Raw genomic sequence first — 10,290 nt, 5'->3', positions numbered from 1 at the left:
CATCACCGTCAGCAAGCAGGGCTCTTTTGCCGATGATCTTAACAGCAAAATGTTTGCGGGTAGATGAATCTTCCGCCAGCAGGACCGTTCCATAGCATCCCCGGCCAAGCACTTGATGGAATAATAATCTCCTCTTGATGGTATCAGAGACTGTGCTTTTGGAGCCGGTTGGCCGAACACCGCTGCTTCCTTCAGCTTCTTCAGCCTTCTGCTTTAGATCCATGGGTTTCTGTCCTGATGTAATCCTTCTTCTTTTCTTCTCCTTTTTGTCCCCTGATGAGATGAAGATGGCTCCTCTCTTCTTGGCTCCCATCTTCTGACTTTCTACCTTCTCCTTTTCTTCCACTTCTTCTTTCTTCTGGACTGGTTGTTTTGTCCTGTTGACTGAAGACTTCCTCTCATCATCAGATGTGTCATGGGAAGGTCTTAGTCTCTTCGCTGCTTCTCTCACCACGTTCTCCTCTACTTCTTCTTTCTTCTGGACTGGTGGTTTTGTCCTGTTGACTGAAGACTTCCTCTCATCATCAGATGTGTCATGGGAAGGTCTTCGTGTCTTCACTCTTTCTCTGCTCACCACAATCTCCTCCTCTTTTATATCCATATTATTGCTTTGCTTAGAGTTAGCCGACATCTGTTCCACTGTTGTTGGTCAATTCCAACTGTCACTTCCAACTGTCACTCAGTGCACTTCATATGGAATCATCATGCATGCACCACCACTGGTCATGTGATCAGCATCTGACCAATGATATTTAAGAGATAAATGAACATTAGCTGAGATTAAATATTCAGGTAATATTCAGCTATTCTGTGGAACACAAGGTGCCACATTTAGTAATAGTAATAGAACTGCACTAAGTCGCCAATTTAATTTACATTGTTACTACAGAGCATCAGATGAATGTAATATAATAAATATTAGCAAGATGTATGATTTCCATCCACTCTACGTATCATAGAAATACAGATGTACTATCTTTTTATATAGAGATGTAGCAGAAGCCATCCTGATTGTTTGCAGCATGCTATGGTGATAGAGAAGCATGCATGACTGTGCCATGCAAATGATGAGGAGCACCAAAATGGGACATATGATTCACGTAGCCAGGGGCGTAATGTCCGCGGTCGCAGTGGCAGTCACTGCGACCGGGCCCAGGGGGGGTTGGGGCTTGTAAACGCCAGCAGAAATTTCAACAGGATTTGTGTATCGCAGTGCACAGTCGCTTCGGGTCCGTGCGTGACAAATCAGGGGCTGGGGAGTCTGGGGCCCACCAGGGACATTGACTCCAGGGGCCCACCCGGGCCCACCCACCCTTCAGCTATTTGCAAATACCTGTTAGCCATTATACCCATTATACTGGCGGCTCCTGCCCATCACTGTGCCCTCACCAGAACTGCGATGTACAATTACTGTAGTTTGCATTAAAGGGTTTTTATTGGTGAAAACAAGTTCTCAGCGATGCACAGGTTGGGAAGGTGATCACTTATTTATTGGTGGAATCCGCACTGTCAGAAGATTGTGGCACTTTGAGTATTTGGTGAGATTTTTACCTCAGTATTTATAAGACAAAACCAGGAGTGGAGCAATCCGAGGTCATGTTTTATGCATTTCTCACCCACTCCTGGTTTTGTCTTATAAATACAGAGGTGAAAATCTCACCAAATGCCAACTTGCTTTCTCTGGTGAACTTCTGCTGCTGTGTAATAGTCACAGGGCAGGGAGGGGTTAAACATCCAAGTATTTAATATCTATTGGAAATAAAGAGGTTTCCCCTTATTGATATCAGATAAAACAAATGACCAACCACAATCCACTCTACCAAGACCAATATTACCAGATAGAAGGCAGAAATACCACCACACCGTGACCAGATCACATATTACCACCACATAGTGCCCAAATAATGCCACATACAAGGCACAAATACCGCCACACCATGACCAAAGCACATAATACCACCACATAGTGATCAAATGCTACCAGATACAAGGTATAAATACTGACACACCATGAGACCACATATTACCACCACATAGTGACTGAATAATACCACATAGAAGGGACAAATATCGTCATGTCATGACCAAAGCACATAATGCCACCACATAGTGACAAATAATGCTAAAATAATAAAAATGTAAAAAAGCTCAGTATATTGGGTCAGTGTACAGGTTATACAGTGATCACCAGTGACATTATGCACAGGAGCTCTGTATATAGTGTACAGGTTATACAGTCATCACCAGTGACATTATACACAGAAGCTCTGTATATAGTGTCAGTGTACAGGTAATGCAATGATCACCATTGATATTATACACAGGAGCTCTGTATATAGTGTACAGGTAATACAGTGATCACCAGTAACATTATACACAGGAGCTCTGTATATAGTGTCAGTGTACAGGTAATACAGTGATCACCAGTGACATTATACACAGGAGCTCTGTATATAGAGTCAGTGTAGAGGTAATACAGTGATCACCAGTGACATTATACATAGGAGCTCTGTATATAGTGTCAGTGTAGAGGTAATACAGTGATCATCAGTGACATTATACACAGGAGCTCTGTATATAGTGTCAGTGTAGAGGTAATACAGTGATCACCAGTGACATTATACACAGGAGCTCTGTATATAGTGTCAGTGTAGAGGTAATACAGTGATCATCAGTGACATTATACACAGGAGCTCTGTATATAGTGTCAGTGTACAGGTAATATAGTGTTCACCAGTGACATTATACACAGGAGCTCTGTATATAGTGTCAGTGTACAGGTAATACAGTGATCACCAGTGACATTATACATAGGAGCTCTGTATATAGTGTCAGTGTACAGGAAATACAGGGATCACCAGTGACATTATACACAGGAGCTCTGTGTTTGGTGTCAGTGTACAGGTAATACAGTGTTCACCAGTGACATTATATACAGGAGCTCTGTATATAGTGTCAGTGTACAGGTAATATAGTGATCACCAGTGACATTATGCATAGGAGCTCTGTATATAGTGTCTGTGTACAGGTAATATAGTGATCACCAGTGACATTATACACAGGAGCTCTGTATATAGTGTCAGTGTACAGGTAATATAGTGATCACCAGTGACATTATACACAGGAGCTCTGTATATAGTGTCAGTGTGTGTGTGTATAGGTAATACACATACTCACCAGTGATGTCTCTAGGTGAAGTTCTTTATCTGCAGACCGATATATCACATCTTCTATGCAGGACTTATCTCTGCAGAAAATAACATAGTTAGCTATAACTGATCACTTCCAGAGCACAAGCCACACTTTTCCCAAGATTTCTACACTGCATGAAATGACAAAATGCAACATAGTGCCGCACTACACAGTAAAAATAAAACACAAAATACATTTAGGGACTCCATCTTTAATAAAAAAAAAACATCATGAGAGATCAGAGATTATGGGGCCCAGTCAGGGATCGTACATAGAAATCATGTGGCCCAGTCAGGGGCGTATACAGAAATCATGGGGCCAATCAGGTTATGGGTGTACATAGAGATCATGGGGCCCAGTCAGCGGCGTGCATAGAGATCATGGGGCCCAGTCAGCGGCGTACATAGAGATCATGGGGCCAATCAGGTTAGGGGTGTACATAGAGATCATGGGGCCCCCTCAGCGGCGTACATAGAGATCATGGGGCCCAGTCAGCGGAGTACATAGAGATCATGGGGCCCAGTAAGCGGCGTACAAAGAGATCATGGGGCCCAGTCAGCGGCGTACATAGAGATCATGGGGCCGAGTCAGCGGCGTACATAGAGATCATGGGGCCCAGTCAGGGATCGTACATAGAGATCATGGGGCCCAGTCAGGGATCGTACCTAGAGATCATGGGGCCGTATGAGGTGAGGCTCTCACCTCCTCAGGGAGCTCTCACAGGGCATCACAGGCCTTAGTATGAAGCAATACTAGAAGACTTGTGGAATTGCTTCATACTAAGGCCTGTGATGCCCTGTGGGAGCTCCTGAGGGCACCATACTGGGGAGGTGAGATCCTCACTTGGCAGTAGTAGGAGCAGCATCTCCATAGTGTGGCATTCACATCACACTACATGCTGCACTGTACAGGACTCCCAGCCGGCAGCAGGACAGATGAGGAGGTAACTGTCTGGGACCAGCGCCGGACTGGAGTACCTGGGGCCCACCAGGAAAAAATCAATCTTGGGACCCACCAGCACCATGCAGTTACCGTATATAGGAATAACATAAGTCCACAAACTCTTTCAAAATGAATCAACTTTATTAACCAATAAATCTCTGCTGCTGTGTAGTAGTCACAACACAGGGAGAGGTTAAACATTCAAGTATTTAATATGTATTGCAAATAAAGAATGTTTCCATTCTTAATATCCGAAAAAACAAATGACTGACAACCATCCACTATACCTAGACTAATAATACCATATAGAAGAGAGAAATACCGCCACACCATGACCAGAACACATACCACCACAAAGTGATCAAATACTACCAAGTACAAGGTATATATACTGCCACACCATGAGAAGACCACATATTACCACAAAATAGTGACTGTCTGAATAATACCACATACAAGGGACAAATACCGCCACGCCATGACCATGGCACATAATGGCACCAGATAGTGACTGATAATGAAAATGTAAAAAAGCGCTGTATATAGAGTTAGTGTACAGATAATGTAGAGATTATCAGTGACATTATACACAGGAGCTCTGTATATAGTGTAAGTGTACAGGAAATACAGGGATCACCAGTGACATTATACACAGGAGCTCTGTGTTTGGTGTCAGTGTACAGGTAATACAGTGTTCACCAGTGACATTATACACAGGAGCTCTGTATATAGTGTCAGTGTACAGGTAATACAGTGATCACCAGTGACATTATACATAGGAGCTCTGTATATAGTGTCAGTGTACAGGAAATACAGGGATCACCAGTGACATTATACACAGGAGCTCTGTGTTTGGTGTCAGTGTACAGGTAATACAGTGTTCACCAGTGACATTATACACAGGAGCTCTGTATTTAGTGTCAGTGCACAGGTAATATAGTGATCACCACTGACATTATGCATAGGAGCTCTGTATATAGTGTCAGTGTACAGGTAATATAGTGATCACCAGTGACATTATGCACAGGAGCTCTGTATATAGTGTCAGTGTACAGGTAATATAGTGATCACCAGTGACATTAGACACAGGAGCTCTGTATATAGTGTCAGTGTACAGGTAATATAGTGATCACCAGTGACATTATACACAGGAGCTCTGTGTATGGTGTCAGTGTACAGGTAATACAGGGATCACCAGTGACATTATGCACAGCTCTGAATATAGTGTCAGTGTGTGTGTGTATAGGAAATACAGGGATCACCAGTGACATTATACACAGGAGCTCTGTATATAGTGTCAGTGTACAGGTAATACAGTGATCACCAGTGACATTATGCACAGGAGCTCTGTATATTGTGTCAGTGTACAGGTAATATAGTGATCACCAGTGACATTATGCACAGGAGCTCTGTATATAGTGTCAGTGTGTGTGTGTGTATAGGTAATACACATACTCACCAGTGATGTCTCTAGGTGAAGTCCTTTAACTGCAGACCGATATATCACATCTTTTATACAGGACTTATCTCTGCAGAAAATAACATAGTTAGCTATAACTGATCACTTCCAGAGCACAATCCACACTTTTCCCAAGATTTCTACACTGCATGAAATGACAAAAAAAGAAACATAGCACTGCACTACACAGTAACAGTGCTCCAGTGTCATTCTGTGCCTGCTCATCTGTCTGATGGCAAAGATCTAAGAGAGATGAAGACAGAAGACCTATGGATTACGTTGGGAGTGAGGATTTTTCTTTATTAAAGATGGAGTCCCTAAATGTGTTTTATTTTTAATAATAAAAAAAAAAATTCTGTCTTTTTTTTTCTGTTTACTAGAAATTGATGGTGGCTATGTCTAATTTGGCGTGAAACCATGAATTTCGGGCTTAGTACCAGCTGATAAGGCAAAGATGGCCTGGTACTAACCCTATTATTACCCAGTGTGCCACTCACCACCAGGGCCGCTGGAAGAGCCGGGTAAAGCACCTAGAAATGGTGCCATGATGAATGCGCCATTTTCAGGGGTGGCTGCGGGCTGCGATTTTCAGCGTGGAGGGCCAAGAACGCTTGGGCCTTACCATGCTGCGAATCCCAGCCCCCAGCAGCCTGGTTTTATCTGGCTGGCGATCAACATATGGCGGGAAAAAAAAAAGTTAAGTTTAAAACAAATATTCGGCTTCTCTGTCTTTTGATCGCCAGACAAGGTAAAGCCAGGCAGCTGGGGGTGGCAGTACGTAGCTGTCTGCTTTATCTGCGGTGAGAATCAAAAATTTGTTTTTAAAATTTTCTTTTCACACTTCTATATGTGACAGACCCAACAGTCAATCGCAGATGCTGTCAAAGAGGATGGGCTTCTGTGATTGGCTGTTTGAGTAATGTACAATCAGCCCATACATTCTAGTATGGTACTATGTATGGGCTGCTTTCAGGTTACTCAAGCAGCCAGTCACAGACACCCATTCTCTGTGTCAGCCTCTGTGATTGGCTGTTGGGACTGTCACATATATAGAAGTGTGAAAATAAATAAATAATAAAACAGAAATGACATAGCGCTCTGCAGAAATTTTGATTCTCAGCGCAGATAGAGGTGGCAGCCCGTAGCTGTCTGCTTTATCTGCCTGGTTTTACCTTGACTGGCGATCAAAAGTCAGGAAAGCCCAATGTTTTTTTTTAATTATTTAAAAAAATAATTAAAAAAAAAAATGCGTGGGCTCCCGCCATATTTTGATCGGGGGGGCTGGGGGCTGGGATTCTCAGCATGGTAGGGCCCAAGCATTCTGGGCCCCCCACGCTGAAAACGGCAGCCCGCAGCCACCCCTGGAATTGGCGCATTCATCGTAGCGCCATTTCCAGGCACTTTATCCGGCTCTTCCAACGGCCCTGGTGGGGGGTGGCACGCTGGGTAATAATGGAGTTAATACCAGCTTTGTATTATCAGCTGGCACTAAGCCTGAAATTCATGGCGTCACGCCAAACTACACATGGCCACCATGAATTTCCAGTAAACAGAAAAAAACACAACACAATTTTTTAATAAAAATAAAACACAAAACACATGTAGGGACTCCATCTTTAATTAAAAACAAAATCCTCGCTCTGACGTAATCCACGGATCTTCTGTCTCCAGCTCAGCTACATCTTTGCCATTAGACAAATATGCCTGCTGACAGAGATGAGCAGGCACAGAATAACACTAGAACCCAGTTGTCAGAGAAGTGCTCAGCTGGCCTCCAGCCGCCGACCATGTTTTCCTGTGCGTTGCAAATAATGCATACTTTCAAACGCATGCCTATATTTGCTATGCAAGTCTACGGTACATTGCGTCTGCGCTGATTTACAACGGATGCGTTGTAACGCACAGCATAAACGCAATGATAACCCAGCCTAACAGCAGCGAGAAGGGGAGACGGAGCCCTGGAGACCGCGTAGTCAGTCTACTGGTGGTACTATCATGCCCATTGCCCAGTATGTACTGCCAGCCTCTGTGGTATTAGCATTCAAGCTCACATGGCATGTCCTGCCAGCCAGCCACTGGTGTTAGTACTAGCATAATAGTACCACACCACCAGTGGCTGGGCAATGGGCATGCATGATGGTACCAACAGTGGCTGGCAGGACATGCTGGGCATGATTCATGCCTAGTATGTCCTGCCAGCCTCCTTGGTACTATCATGCCCACCCACTATGTCCTGCCAGCCCCTGGTGGTAGTACATGCTGCTGGGCATAGTACCAGTAACCAGAGGCTGGCAGCAGGACATGCTGGGCAATGGGCATGATGAGAACCATGCCCATTGTCCAGTAGTATTTACTGCCAGCCTCGGCCAGGGGTCCTCCCAGTCACCCCTCCCCCCTATCCCTTCCTCCCTCCCCCCTCCCCGTTTCATACTCAGGCGTCGAGATGAGCTGCAGCCGCTGCCTGGAGCGACGCAGGGTCCATACTCCACAGCGCGCACAGGAAGCAGTCCCAGGGCAATGACGTCATCACCCTGAGACTGACCTCCTGCGCACGCGCCGGCAGTGTCGTGCTGCGCAGAGGAGGCAGAGGGCCCATCACTAATCATATCGGCAGTGCTGCGAACCGGGGGGGGGGCTCTGTTCTCTGTACAGGGCCCAGGGGTGTAGGGGGCGGGGCCATCGGGACCCGGGGGTTTTCCTGATCCTCCGGTCGGCCAGTCCGCCCTGCAGAGGGGCATATGTATACATGCAGGTCGGGCACATCCCAGTGGTGCAGACACATCCACACTGCACCCTGTATACTTGTGCACTGCCGTCTGCTGCAGTGGTAGGAGCCGCCTGAATGCATCTTCTTCCTGCCGGAGAGGAGCTTGTGGGCCTGTGCGGTGAGGAGGTGGACGCTGCGCACCTCCTGAGAAGTATATGGCACTCCATGTATCTGTGCACATAGTATACCACTCTAGTGTATAGCAGAAAGGAGACATCGACCAGAAGAGTCCAGGCATGTGGGTGATGCACATAATTATTATATTGATAACCAGGTGGAAGAGGAGGAAATGCAGAAAAAGGGGGGAATTAAAAACTATACGCAAAGGGGACGTCGAGACAGGAATTACAATTAACACCAGTGGGAATGGATCATGATTAGAACAGCAAAGGGATAATACAGAGAATCAAGCCACAAATTAATCCAGTATATAAAAATATATATACATATCATTAGTTAGATATATCTGTACATATGATTGTTTAATTATCATAAACTTTACATAAAGTGCAAGTGCCTCCAAAGAATAAATCTACATAAATTATATATCTCATATGTGAACAAATACAGGTGTTTCTCACTAAATTAGAATATAATCAAACAGTTATTGTTTATTTCTGTTAATGCTGATGATTATGGCTATACGAGTTTCACTTTTTTGTATTGAAGAACTGAAATAAATTAACTTTTTGATGATATTCTATTTTAGTGAGATGCACCTGTGTATGTATATATACAAGGGCTGGTCCCTTATTATTTGGATGTCGGTGTGAATCCTGTAGAGAGTAGTGCACTGACTTGGGCATATGTGCTGTTGACAGATATGTATTTGTATCCACTTTAAGCATTTTTAAAAAAGGTGACCACATGTGCATTGTACTCACGCTATAGCAGATGCAGATCCCACTCCTGAATGGCGTCCACCCGACGTATGTTTCGGCTTCTTGTCTTCGTCAGGGGGTGGCATCATTCGGAAAGAGCTAAGAGTTATACGGCCAACTATAGCCAATCAGGATGGAGGTATGTCTCCACCAACCAATGGGTGCTGAGGAGGCGTGGCGTGATACACAACGCGCACCAACGCTACGAGGAAACTATGTGACCTGTGATGCTGCGAGCACGTGATGGAGACACTTGATCGGGGGTCACGGGGCACATATAGATACAGTCGGGGAGGATGATGTGGAGACGTTCATGTGTATTGCCTCTTCAGCAGACATCTAATCTACTGATTGAGTGTGGATATATCGGATAAAGTGGAAAATCTTCTTAATTTATAATGATGGATAACGAGTATAGGTTACATATTACAGCAATACACAGGAATAGGGGGTAGTGAGTGTTACATGTATATAAGCATAGGCGGATTATAATGAGGACGATCTGGGCTACCGCCCGGGGCCCCGTACCTCCAGGGGTCTCCGGGGTGTCTATGGCCAGATTGTCCTCATTATATGTGCGGCGCCACGGCACATACCGGCAGACAGTGGGGGGGGGCCCAGGATCGCTCCCCCAGCAGCGGCACACAGCCGCTGCTTCTTCTTCGGCCGGGCCAGCACTGCAGCAGTTAACTTCCCTGTGCTGGCCCGGCCGCGTCACTGCTAGGAGACACAGCCCTGTGCGCGGCCGTGTCTCCTAGCTGTGACGTCACGCAGTGCGCACCCGGCCTGCAGTGCTGCACCGGAAAAGAGCTGGAGCCGAGTCGGGGGATGGTGAGTGTGTGTGTGTGTATGTATATGTATGTATGTGTGTGTGTGTGCAGGCAGATGTCATTGTGTGATGTCTGTTTATATGTATTTTTATATTTCAAATGTGTTTATGCGTGTATGTATATGTCTGTATATGTTTGTGTGTGCGTGACTGCGTGCGGCCTCCTGCTGAGTATAGATGGCGCCGTGCGGCCTCCTGCTGTCTCTGGGGGGGCGCCGTG

At 45.3% G+C, this 10,290-nt stretch overlaps 1 long non-coding RNA gene across 1 annotated transcript; it reads right to left on the bottom strand.

Annotated features, from left to right (window-relative positions):
• Positions 1-3,172: 3,172 nt before the first annotated feature.
• Positions 3,173-8,112, bottom strand: LOC141222226 (uncharacterized). Its single transcript, XR_012290069.1, has 3 exons — positions 8,025-8,112; positions 5,594-5,663; positions 3,173-3,247 (listed from the first exon to the last, which is right to left on the bottom strand). It is a non-coding gene; the product is annotated as an uncharacterized lncRNA (long non-coding RNA).
• Positions 8,113-10,290: the final 2,178 nt, after the last annotated feature.

Source organism: Phyllobates terribilis, unplaced genomic scaffold (genome assembly GCF_046119375.1).
Source record: "Phyllobates terribilis strain yellow unplaced genomic scaffold, ASM4611937v1 Scaffold_345__1_contigs__length_2012815, whole genome shotgun sequence".
NCBI lineage: Eukaryota > Metazoa > Chordata > Amphibia > Anura > Dendrobatidae > Phyllobates > Phyllobates terribilis.
The sequence above is the reverse complement of the archived record's forward strand: the minus strand, read 5'-3'. Positions and strand labels throughout refer to the sequence as shown.